Here is a 13,466-nt window from a genome sequence, read left to right as displayed (position 1 = left end):
AGATTCTCTGCGCTGGTTTCATCAAATGCTCCCAATATATGAACACTAACACACAAGCATATTCCCGAGATTAGCCAAACAGAGCAAAAATTAACTTCATGTGATTATTTAAAACAGTTACACTGCAGATTCATTTTTATCATTTCATCGGCCACATAATGCGTTGAAGCTTTGGTCTGTATACTCTTAGTTGCCAGATCTTGGGTTTCTACACAGGACAAGGTAAACTCATACCACAAACTCAGGACACTATAAGGCAGAAGAAGGGTAAGGAGGAAAAGAAAGTGGGAACCTTAAGACAAATAGCAAGAGTAAGAGCCTAAGCTTCTTCATAGCTGCCTCAGAGTCCTGACTGAATTAAGAATCCCTCTTAGCAGCAGCAAAGTGAATTGCCCACCCACCACACGTAACAACTAACAATAAAGAAAAACTTCCCATCTGTTTTGACGGACGTACCACTGTGAGCCAAAAAAACTGAGCAGCACAAAATCAAGTCTGTTCTGCTCTGTCAGCACTTGAGATAAACACCCACTCAGGAAGAGTGTCCTGAAATCTGAGCAGGATACATATACTTGTCCTGTAACACATGCACAGTCCCTGGCTACTTAAAGACCATATTTATGTAGGAGTATTTTACCAGTCACATCCTTTCAATGTACAGTTCTGTTCATTACTATTCCAAAGTATCCCAATAACCTGTCTACAGTGAAAGGCAAAATTCTTGCAATACTTCTATGGATGGACAATTTGGGATGGGCGGAGTGATGCAGTCACTCAGAAATTTCTTTCAGCTGAAGGTGTATTTGCTATTATGCATTTCGGGGGGGTTTAGGCACATGAGGAGGATGAGATGAAGAAAGAGCTAGAACACCTTATAAAAACACTGAGGAAGAGGAAAAACAATGTGACTTTTTTTTTTTTTTCTGTATAACAGGAATTTGAAACAAAAACTCCATCTCAAAATTTTAAATTACCTTAAAGCTAAAAAACTGGAAAAATTAGGTAGTCTGAAGAGAAATTTTTCATATTGGGTTGAGGGGTTTTTTTACCCTAAATTTCAGCGTTTAGTCAAGTTAGATACATTTCAAAAATCCCCCAAACCCAGGCCATTCTCATGTCCCAGGAATACCCCTCAGAGAACAGTGGGAGTCTTACATTAAGTTCTACAACTCCCTTTGCCCTTACACATGAGAATGAGGAAGTACACAGCTGGATAATGCACACATACACCAATGTGTGTGCATTACCCTTCTTAATATCAGCTTAATTCCTCTTTTGCACCACTCACAGTATCTTGCTCTGTATGTTGAATCATAATATTTAGGGGGCCATGCCCAAGTTTTTGTTCCATTATACTGGATATAACATGTTAGTTAAAGTCCCTGACCACAGCTCCCAGACACTATGGCAATACAAACAGTATGCAAAATATTTCCTTTCAACTAACTGGAAGAAGCTTCGAGAAGCACTTATGTCCACAGTAGTCATGCCAGTATGGCAGAGAAACAGTAGGTGTGGAAATTATATACCTGCATTTAATTTTAGTTACATGCAGCATAAAAATGTCTTTCCAGCGGAGACAAAAACAAACTTTGCTCCTTGCTGAAGAGACTCCATTCCATTTATGCAAGCCTGCAAGCTGCATGCACATGCAAATAAAAAGGACATGACATCACTGAGTGACTGACTATGCCACAGAATGACTGTTCTTGTTGTGATATATGAAATATATATAATAATATATAAATACACAGAGAAAGAGGCTTGTGAGTATGGGGACACACACCACTGGAGACCTACACAATCAAAGTGTGTAAAGCAAGAAAAAGATGTGGTATTATTTTGTATTTCAGCTTATCATCTGAGAGCAAATTATCAAGGTTAAACATTGTATGATTTATTCTCTGAAGCATGATATACTGAGTACAATTAATTGCTCCTACCTATAATGAGAATACACTTAACATAAATTGACTTAACTGACTGCCTCCCTCCTTAAAGGTATCTTATTTTTTTTTTTTTTCAAATTAAGCTCAAGATATGAGAAGCAAAAATAGCTTCTATCACACAGCTGCCTCCAGAAAGTAACTGGAATGAACATTATCGACTATAAAAATTAAATAAAACGACATTTTTCACCACAGTCAAGCCACAGATTAAATTTGACACAGAAACAACTAGTTGCTGGATGTATATTTCCATTTACAAGTATCTTTTCTTAGATTTACATGGGTCAAGTGCAAGCACTGCATGAGATTCCTACGTGAACTTTATCTGCAATTTAATCCTTGCATGGCATGCTGTCTAAGCATTACACTGTACTATAATACTGAACATACACTTCAGCAGCTACAAATGATGGACTATTTAAAAGCATATAACTGTGACCCAGAGATGTACAAAAGCATTCGGAACACCATTTTATTTTTGATTGGGGACATGAAATGATGAGTTGGGATAGGATCTCTAAAAACATAAAAAAGTGGCTCATCACTACAGGATTAAAAAAATGGCCACTGCCATTTTAAAAATACATTGTATAGGTTTGATAAACAGTTATGCTATTTTAAGCCTTAGACTATGAAAGCATATAGGTATCTCTTTGGTTTTCCCCAAAGTTTTCACAGTACTAGAGAAAAAAAAAAACCCAAACCTTAATGTATTATTATCATGCTAACACTTTCCAACCCTCTAAAGCATGCTATTTAATGATGCTAGCTGAGAAAACAGTGGGAAGGCTCAGGAAAAGACAGTCTCCCATCACGTGTTTCATTTCAGGCTGGGGCTTAGGTTTGCTCCTCCTTTTCTTTTCAAATAAACATGAGCAGTTATGCAACCCTCTGTAAAATCTGAAAAAATCTGGCCCCTCTCAAACCTGCCTATGTAGAGCCTGCAAAACATAAACAGGGAAACTGGTTGTCAGCAGCATCTCCTGCATGACTCGAAGCTGTTAGCGTTTAAGACGCTTTTCACACACATGTGTGTTCAGCACCTTGCAGCATACAACCAACTTCCCCCTGGAATAATTTGACCAAGGTACAAAAGCTTTTACCCAGGACTGGAGAAATATTTGCAATCACTGGTAATCCGGCGGAGGAATGGCGGGGGGCGCGCAGGCAGGGGGCGTATTTACTTTCTAAAGAGCTAGCCGGGGTTACAGATTAATTCACAAGATTTTTGTCTCGTCCTTGTTTTCCGCCCCGGAGCACTTGGCTGTGTACCCACGGGTTGTTACCCCGCAGCTGCTTAACAGTCTCCCCACACCTGATGCTCGTTTTGTGGAGGACGCTCTACAGGAGCAGCTCTCGAAGACGAAGCCCCTCCAGCTACCGCTTGCGCATTTAAAGAAAAAGAAAAAGAAAAAGAAAAAGAAAAAGAAAAAGAAAAGGCAAATCGCCTCTTCCCATCGGTCTCCATAAAAGGGGACTGCTGCCTCTATACGAGCGCTTGAAGCAGCAGCTGCGGCGGCCAAGGCTTTGTTGTTGACTGCGGAGCATTTGGTGCTGACTGCGCGCAAGGTGGCTCCTTCCCGGCTCCTCTCGGAAACGCTCGCGGGGGCAGCCTCCCTGCCGCATCGCTCAGCCATGGACCTGCTGCCGCCGGGAGCCGGGAAGCCACCCCGGGTCCCACGCGGGCTGTGGCCGCGCGTCCCTCCCCGATGGCGACCGGGGGATGCGGCTGCGGAATCCATCCCCACGGCAGGCGAAGACGCGCAGATTCGCGCCGAGCCGCGTTCCCCGACGGCCCCTTGTCCACGGTTCGCGGAGGGGAGCACGAGACGCGCAGAAGATAGGGGGGGCAGCACGGAGGACCCCAAGGAGGGACGAGGAGCCGCGCCCGCAGCCCCCCGCGGGCGTTACATAACGGCGGCGGCCGCGCCGGGCTGGGCTCGGGCGCCCCTCCGGTGGTGCGGGGTACCGGGATCGCCAGACCCCCGCCAGCGCCCCCTCCCCTCGCGCCTTCGATAACCAAACGGCGATCGATTAACAGCTCGATGGGAAGGAGGGAGCAGGCACGGCACGCGACACGCACCCCACCCACCCCCGGCGGAGCGGTGCTCGCCCGGCCCGGCCCGGGAGCGGTGCCCGCGCACTCACCGCCGACGGTGGAGGGCGGCAGGTCTGGCTGGCGCTGGCCGGGTCCGTCCGGCGCGCTCGGGAGCAGCCGATGGTGTCCGCAGCCGGCGCGGCCGTTGCAGCGCTGCCGCCCCCCTGCGCGGGCATTGGCGGGCGCGCGGTGCCGCCCGCCCGCCGCGAGCGCCCATAGGCGGCGCGCGCCGTCCGGCCCCGGCCGCGCCCGCCCCCCGCGCGCGGGCTGAGGGGCCGCGGGGCTGCCGCCGCTGCCTTACATTGGGCGCCGGGGCGGCCGCGCTCCGCCGTCCCCGTTATCCCCCTTTCCCCTTCCGCCCGGCGCGCGGCGGCAGGTGCGCGGCGGCAGGTGGAGCCTCGCTAGGCCCGCGCATCCTGTGCCTCCCCTTCCTCATACAGCGAGGCGTACCAATGTCGTCTGTGCCCCGTCGCGCTCGGGCAGGTTTGGGTCCAGATGGCCGCTCGTCTGCGCTTGAAGCTTGGGTTGTCTGCGTAAAAGAAAACCATGTAAAGACTGGGCTACGTGGTGCCGTGCGCATTCCGTAAAAGCCTCAGCTTGCCTCTCGCCTGGGAGCAGCCTGAAGCCGGCACAGCGGAGAGGCGCAGCCGCCAACATATTCTGGAGCAATCCCATGCAAAATCCTGGAGCACAGACACAGTTCAGGAAGCAGCAGGAATCTAATGAGCAGTTGTGCACCCTCATTTGTGAATTTATAACTGAGTCCAATGACCCCACAGAGCTTGGTGGGCTGTAACTTTATTGCCGCTGTGCTGGAATGAAGTTAAAACAATCTGCCTGCAGATGTGAGGGAGGAGAGCAAAATGTTAATGTGCAATGGAGTCTCAGTTTTTCAAGTGCAGGAGATATTTATGGCTAATTTTTTAATTGGTCATATACCTATACTTGCCTCAGGATGCACAATAGTTCACAAACTATTAAGAAATTGGCTTGTAAACTCTGATTCCAGTAATTTAAGGCAATTACTGAAATGACCCAGAATTTCATAAAGGGGCTTTAAAGGACACTTGACATTAGGGTTGAGTTTGGCCATACCACGAATGAAGGTTTTGTGGTAGTGTAGGGCAGATGCAGTTGTGATCTCTCATAAGAGTGCAAATCAAAGTCATCTGCAAACACCTCCACATCCTTCTCCACAGGGCTGCTCAAAATCCCTTAATTTTCTAGACTGTATTGGTACCCAGTAGTGAAACTAAACATGTTCTAGATAGGCGCAGACGTACAAACTCATTTCTGCAATGCATACATGCATATACACACGGGGACAGCTACACAGATCAATACAGCCAGAAACACTCAGCACTCACAAAAGCACAAACAGCACCAATGGCCTCATCTGGTTGCCCTTTGGCTGATCAGTATGGAAGACCATTAGTAGGAAATATATGCATATGTATAGTGGATTCCTCCAGTAGCTGACCTTAGATACTCAATCTGTCCCTGGATCCATCATGTGCCCCACTGCTGTACCCTGGACATATGAGCTCCTAAGACTTGCAATCTCACAGTAGTTGCTTTTCAGACTTCACCCACAGACACGCACCATGAATCCACTGATACCTGGATCCCAGATCTTCTCAGCTGCTGTACAAGAATGAATGTAGCACATTCATTGCTGTACAGCAACTACAAATGAGCCCTGCTCCAAGGGCTGGTACAGACCTCTTCACTCACATGCACCAGGATTCTCTCAGTAATTGGGCTTAGGCATGCAGTCCATCCAGTAACTGGCTGGGGATACCAGGTCTCCCCAGCTGCTGGCATCTGGACACACTATTCCCCAGACCCCACAGTCCCACTCCAGCTGCTGGTACAGATTTCCTTGCACACAGCAGCACATAAATATGCACACTGTGGATCTCGCCTGGGCACACAACACCCAATATCTTAGACAAGCCTTCTAGACAACACACATATGCTGTCTCTCAACTGATCTTCAGATTTTACATCAGTTGGCATAGATTTCTTGGTCCCTTTGGAACTCAGCTTCTTCAATTGCCTTAGTTCCTTCCCAAGCCTCTTAATCTCTTTTCCACCTAGTTTAGCTTGACATTTGCACTCTCACTTGGTCCAATTGCTTGCACCACAGGCACATACAACACCTGATATGCACTGCAGTTGTTGATACTTGTTTTTACTCACTCCAGTCTCTTGAGTTGATGACTCTGCTGATTTGCAATCCCTATAATCACTTGTCTGATTTCAGTTGCTGACACTTAGATATCCGTACAATCACATCCACACAGAACGGAGTCCACTCCTTCAGGAAAACAGTTAGAAATGGAATTTGGGAAGAAGGCAGGATAGCAGGCGGTGATCGGGTGCGGGTCATGGCCAGACAAGCATACTGCCCAGCAACCAAAGTTTACACGTGGGCAGCTGCTTTTGTCCTCTTAGCCCTCTATGACCCACACTTACTCCTCTCCAAGCTTCTCTTCCTTTCCCTTCTTTTGAGCCCTCCCTTCCTTTGCCTTTGGTTTTGTTCCCTACACCTGCCAAAATAAGTCTTGTGCAATCCCAAGAGTCCCTGAATGTCAGGGGGGGTTCAGACTTGATATCTGGAAATATTTCTTTACCAAGAGGATGGTCATACCCTGGCACAGGTCTTCTGTAGAGGCTGTCGATGCCCCATGCCTGTCAGTGTGTGAGTCATTTGGACAAGGCCCTTAATAACATGCTTGAACTTTTGATCAGCCCTGTAGTGATCAGGCAGTTGGACTTGATGAACATTCTATTCTATTCTATTCTATTCTATTCTATTCCTGTCCTATTCCCCTGTGTTCCACAGTACGTGTTATACCCTCTAGACAGTAGCCCCGACTTCAACCCCCAAGTTTGTATGGAGAGCCTTTCCAGACTTGTCTGGTGTGTTTCAGACCTGGATGATGAGCATCAGTTCTCTTTTGTGACAGTCCTGAGACTGGGGCAGGGAATCTTTTTTGCTGAGTTCTCCATAAGGATGAAGGTTCCCCTGCTCGATATTGTTGTTCTGTGCTACATTTAGAGCATGGCAACAAGCTTTTTATCAAATAATCTGACACTTAATTTCTGGATGCATTTTAAAGATCCTGTGTTCTCAAATGGAGAGGGTTCTAGAGGTTTAATTTAGCAGTTTAATTTAACTGAATTTAGTAATTTAGTTCCTAGTCCTGAAGTCATCCTATTGAAAATGTGGCATCATGAAGTTCTGGCAAAGGCAAATGAGTCACAAAAATAAATCAGTGTTACCACAGGGCATGTATGTGCTGCCAGTCTAATCCACATTGGTCTCCTTTCAACCCTTCAGTTCACAATCTACCAGATACCTCCCTCTCCAGTGGCCAGGATAGGGATAAGATAAAATGTTTGTTCCCTTATTCCATTCTTCCAACTGGTGTTTGTTGTTCAAGATGCTTGTCTTTAACACCTCCCAACCAAATTTAAAAAGGTCTAGTATAAAATCACAAAAGCCAATTTTTGGACTATCTGTATTTGTGTTATATGACAAGGTTTTGGTAGCAATCAGGCTACAGGAATGGCTTCCATGAGAAGATACCAGAAGCTGCCCTCATGTCACAAAGAGTCAGCTCCAGCTGGCTCTGATGGATCCGCTGCTGGCCAAAGCTGAGCCTGGTGGCAGCACACAGTGATAGCATATTTAACAAGAGGAAAAAATGCTGCACAACAGCAGCAGGTGGGTGAGAGAACGGTACAGACAACTATTCAGACCCCAGGGTCTGGAGGGGAAGAAGGAGGGGGAGGAGGTGCTCCAGGCACCAGAGGAGGGATTTCCTGCAGCCTGTGGTGCAGCTCATGGTGAGGCAGCTGTGCCCCTGCAGCCCATGGAGCAGACATCCACCCTGCAGCCTGTGGAGGATCCTATGTCCAAGCAGGTGGATGGTCCCTGACAGAACCTGTGAACCGAAGATGAAAAAGCCCATGCAGGAGCTGGCCTCTGACAGGACATGTGACCCCATGGAGAGGAGCCCATGATGAATCATGTTCTTTGGCTGGACCTGTGATCCCATCTGGGAACCCACACTGGAGCAGTCTGTTCCTGAAGAACTGCACCCCATGGAAAAACCCACATTGGAGCAGTTCATGAAGAACTGCAGCCCATGGGAAGGACCTGTGTTGTATAACTTTGTGAAAGACTGTCTCCCATGGGAGACACCCATGCTGGGGGAAGAGTATGAGGTGGAAGGAGTGGCAGAGAGAAAGCATTATGGATTGACCTGAACCCCTATTGCTCATCCCCCTGTACTTTTCAGGAAGAGAAGATAAAGAAGACAAGAGTGAAGCTGAGCCTTGGAAGGAAGAACCAGTGGGAGGAATGTGTTTTAAGATTTGTTTTTATTTCATATTATCCTACTTTTGATTGGAAATAAATCAATTTCCCCACATTGAGTCTGTCTTGCCCATGGTGGTTTTTACTGTGTCTTGTCCCTGCCCTTGTCTTGACTCATGAGCATTTTGTCACATCTCCTGTTGAGGCTGGGAGGTGATAGTGGGATTGACCTTGCAGACTGGTCAAGGTCAACCTACCATATTATCACACTCTCTTAATAAAGTAATGTAACTTTGGATTCATCCTAATCCTGTATGGAAATTAACTTCTTCCATATTTTAAAGCAAATTTGGCAGCTCTTTGTCTGAATTGATTTTCATTTTTAGCTCAAGAATGCTGTCATTGGGTCCAATGTGTGCCTTGGACCTGTTTTCAAAAAATGAAATAATGTGAATGCCAACATGTATGCCGTGGATTGGATTTCTACAGCACTCAGTACACCTATGTTACACAATACAATTGCACTGTTATGATTAATTCCTGAGAGTTCCCAGAAGCCCTCTCTCATCCTTGCACAAAGAATTATTTTTCTCAGTCCAGAAAAGAATCTATTCAGTTGTACACTGATGAGACAGTAGTGCTCTGCCACAGAACAGGGCCTCACAGAAAATTCAGAGAGTAGTCCAACCCTTGATTATCTCAGTCTCCTCTGGAAGTCTATTCTCTCACAAGAGAAAAGACCCTTGACCACAACCTTGAGATCTCACTATCTTATCCTAAGATTAGCTGCATTTCCCCAGGAGGTTAGTACAGCTGTGTTTGTAGGCTGTTGCTGTGGATGAAGGATACCATCTTTTCTTCTAGGCACAGGCCAATTGAGTGAGTTCCCATGAGACCTGACCTGATGATTTTTCAGTGTGACCTAGCATTTTTAATTCTCTTTTGCTCTTCTAAACAGACTAAATGATTGATCAAATGTCATTGCCTAAGACACACTCCTATTAAACACTCGCAAGCTATTGCAGCAGGAGTACATATCCTTAGAACTCAGGAATGGAGCAGAGTGGGACTGGGACTTCCAGAATGCAAAATTCCTACAAGCTGCAATTTAAGGATGAACTTTCTTGCCTCTGGTCTTGTGGCAACAGACATCTTTCTACAGAAAGTAGAAAATTTGCTCTACATTTTCCCTTTCCAGAGCTACACAATAAGACAAACACAACCAAATTTAATTTTGAATTCAAAAATATTATTGATTTTAATTAACACTACAAGAAGTACACAAATCTATTCAAAATAAAATGGTACATATTTCCCTACTTCATTCTCTCCATCAACTAACATGCCACTTCTTCTGCTTCAAGACAAAGTCTTCTGGGAGGGCTGCAGATCTCTTTCCTGCATTTGGCACAGCTTCTTTTCAAGCTTCTATAATTACTGCCCATTTCTGTTATTTCTAGGTCTATCCTCATATAAATTCTGTTCAAATGTTTTGTTATTTTAATTTTTTTTCTTTTCCTATTTCTTCCTTTCTTCCCTGGTTCTCTACAAGAGAGAGAATTCTTTCCTGTTTAGACAGCTCCTTAGACAGCTAATACATGAAGCCAGTTCCACCAAAGCTGGAAAACATTGTGGCCAACATTAGTTCCCAGACTGAGAGACATGAGATGTAGCACTGACAAAGTGGTAGATTACATAAATCTTATGTTACTCAGTGAATCAAAGACACATCCTGTCTTGAGCCAGAACTAGTAAAGAGTAAATAAAAGGATTTCTTGAGCCATCAGGCCCAGGTAGGGAAATGTGTCACCAAGACCACATAATTATTATGAAAGGTCATTTTAGTTCACTTGTAAATTTCAAATATGATAAGTTTTAACCAGAAATTTGTGTGAATCAAAGAGCATTAATTTGGTGGAAACTTCCATCAAAATTATGTAATAATTCTTAAATACCTAGTAGCTGCTTCATTTAGAAAAATAGGGGGGTTCTGTTTTTTCCTTGTTTTAACCACTTCTTGGAATAGTTACAGAAATTAAAAATCAATCAAGCCTACTCCAGTCTGTCATCTCGTGAAAATTAAGTACAGCTTTCCAAGTTATACCAATAGTCTAAATATTGTCATTTGTATATCTAGGTGCAACATACATATTGTCTCTATGTCATACTGTGTTATACACAGTCAATTTATGTACAGCTATGTGTATAATCTCAGCCACTTACAGGAGGGCAAAACTAGCTACCTGCCAGATACCCACTAGCAGTACAAATGTATTTCTAAATATATGAAATTGCAAGGAATATTTAAATGCATTAACAGTGTGGCAGAAATTCAAACTGGTAGCCAAGCATAAACAGCCATTCTCATGCACAGAAAGTTTGACTTAGGACATTCTATATTTTGCAATATGCAGTACTGTAATTTTGTAAAGAATCTAGTCTGATTATATTTATGGAATCAGGACTGCTCATTGATTTTGCTGAAATATAAATTATTGATAAAATCATGCAGATAGAGAAGCCAGACTTCAGGAGATATGCACATGTAGCAGTAAAGTAACTTGATCACTCTAACAGGACAGAGCATAGTCCTGCAAACAACTGACCATGATAAAATTTTCATATGCCAAATGCTCCATCAAAAACTATAAGGAAAATTTAAGCTTCAGTCAGAGCTTCAGAAGTTGTAAAGGTTAAAATGCCCTTTCTCACTTAGTCTTCTCTGTTGCACACAAACCCTTTTTGGGAGTAACTCATCATATGATCTTTTTCTCAGATGGAATGCTGTTCCAACTTCTATTATATTCTCTTCCCCAATGCACTTCCAAAAAGTGAAAACTAATAAAAAGTAGGACAATGCAGAGCAGCTGTAGAAAAGGATAAACTTTGAAGTTCATCCAATGCTATGGACCAAGATTCAAGAAACATGGATTCCAGTAGTTTATTTTGTACAGGCTTTCCATGGAGAAGCTATCAATTCTCAGTTTCCCCCCATGCCTGTTTTGTACACATAAATTGGGGATTGTCCATTTTGCAGTAAGGAATCTGAATGACATAGAAATATTGTAGCACAAAGTCATTACTTAAAAGGAAAAAATTCTTTATTAGGAAACCATTCAGGCATATGAAGGTTATAACAAGAGACAGGTCCTTCATCCACTGAATATCTTAGCTCTATGTAAAGTAACTGTAGTTAAAGTCATTGATTTTGTAGTTAAAGACAGCACATTCAAAAGCCCATAGCACTTAGCCATTTGTAAATACCTATATTCCACATTATTTCATATAATTGACAAAGACTACAGTAGTTGCTGCAGCCTTAGTAATTCTCTGATTTCTTTCTTCCTCAGTTAATCACTGAAAAACATTTTGTTGTCCCTTTTTGGTAGTTTATTCAATTTATCATGTATAGTACCAATTTCACTCTATCTTTGTTAGATCAGCATTTTTTTCAGAGCCCTAAAATACTCTCAGGAGGAGATATAAATCACATTTCTCTTTTTTACAGGAGGGAAAATGGCCAGGAGGTGTACCTCAGAACTGCAGAGAGGGAAAGCATCAGTGAAGTTTAACACCTAAGATCCAGCATTGCAGTTAAAACAGTAAAAAAGGTTGATGGAATTTATATGGAAATGTACATGCCATGCTGTTTCCTTAGTGCTAGGCTTTTTCAGCACTGTTTGCCTTAGGTGACCTACATTCTCATATGCTTCAAGGAGAGCTGGGAAAGTCAAAATGAAAGAGGAAAAATGTAGCAAGACTGACCATAGAATACAAACTACCTGAAGAGGTGCTCACAGCAATTAGCTGCTGGAATCTGAGACACTGGGTATTTTTTTGTTCAGTTTAGATTTTATTACTGTGTGTCAGCAAATAACAAAATATGTGAAGCATTGCTCAAAGCCACCTATTTGTTCATCTCAAATGTTGGTGACTGCCCCTGGAACTAAATTCCACAACTATTTTCTTTGTGTGAAAGTAAAAATTCTTTTACTGTGACATTTTTTGACAGACAGCTGTTAACAAGTGTTCATTGATTAGGAAATGAATTGATAAGAGACATAGATTTGTGTTAAAACTAAGTGATTGTTATCCAAGCAGCTACCACATAATCTTATTTCTTGTCTAAAGACAATAACATGAGCCTATCCAACAGACTTAGTTGTGATACTTTATTTTTTCTAGTGGTGTTAAGACAAACAGATCTTTGTCAGAGCTCATCTGGTCAGTGTGAATATATACGGGCACCATACATGGATTTACTGCAGTTCAGCCTAAAATAAACACTTGAAGTTCTAGCTCCACTAAATTTAAGACCTTTATCGTTAACATAAAAGGATGTAGCAGTTCATTGGCAATTCCCTTACTTTCTCAGTTACTGTTACTAAATAAAACCATAGAAAACTCAGATTAAAATCTGAATAAATCAAACCAAACAACATCAAAACATAATCTGTTCCTTACTGCTTAGGAGGCATGTGGTTCAACATGAAGCAAAGGGTCAAATACAAAATAGGTTCTCAAATTCTGTGCTGGTTTTGATTTGGGTCTAATGTTATATTTGGCCACGTAGTGCTTGTTCCTTAGAAGCATTTGAAGGGCTGAGTTCCACTCTTAATTTAGGTCTTCATCTATTGCAAATGAAAGCCAAGGAACTACAAAATACAAAGTAAAGAGTAAACTAGAGTAAAATCAGAGTATTTTCTGGTCAATAATTAAAATTAACACAACATTTTCTGTTAATCAATGGAGTTGGAGAATGTTCTTTCCACACTAAAAGGCACTGGTGCACGCTCTGTCAAATTTTGCTGAAGCTGATCAAGATATTCAGGTGTTTAGATTAGACTTCTCCCACTTTTATCACCACTGTAACAGGATGTCTGAGTAGAATATTTGTCCACATGTCAAACAGGGAATTTTACACTCAGATGTGTCAAAGTACTGCTACAAGCAGATTATTTTATGTCAGGCTATGGATGGGAGCACCTGAGATAGGAAAACATACTCTGCTACTTTTGCTCTAAGAATGTAAAACTCTTGCAGTGAACAGGAGCAAGGAAGTATAAGGAGGAAAAGAACTCAGGCATGAAAA

General features: G+C 43.2%; 1 protein-coding gene across 6 annotated transcripts in view; it reads right to left on the bottom strand.

The window, feature by feature from the left end:
• Positions 1 to 4,255, bottom strand: part of TPPP (tubulin polymerization promoting protein) — a 72,892-nt gene extending 68,637 nt beyond the window's left edge. For 4 of the 6 annotated variants that reach the window (XR_014849924.1, XM_085051772.1, XM_085051773.1 and 1 more), the window contains exon 1: positions 4,098 to 4,254. The gene's annotated coding sequence lies outside the window, so the exon portion shown is untranslated. Of the gene's footprint in view, positions 1 to 4,097 lie in introns of all 6 variants that reach the window. The other 2 variants (XM_085051771.1, XM_085051770.1) reach the window with 1 other exon arrangement.
• Between the last annotated feature and the right edge of the window lie 9,211 nt (positions 4,256 to 13,466).

The sequence above is a fragment of the Lichenostomus cassidix genome, chromosome 2, assembly GCF_008360975.1.
Source record: "Lichenostomus cassidix isolate B80296 chromosome 2, HeHo_3.0, whole genome shotgun sequence".
In the NCBI taxonomy this organism is placed as follows: Eukaryota; Metazoa; Chordata; class Aves; order Passeriformes; family Meliphagidae; genus Lichenostomus; species Lichenostomus cassidix.
This window is presented reverse-complemented; position numbering and strand designations above follow the sequence as displayed.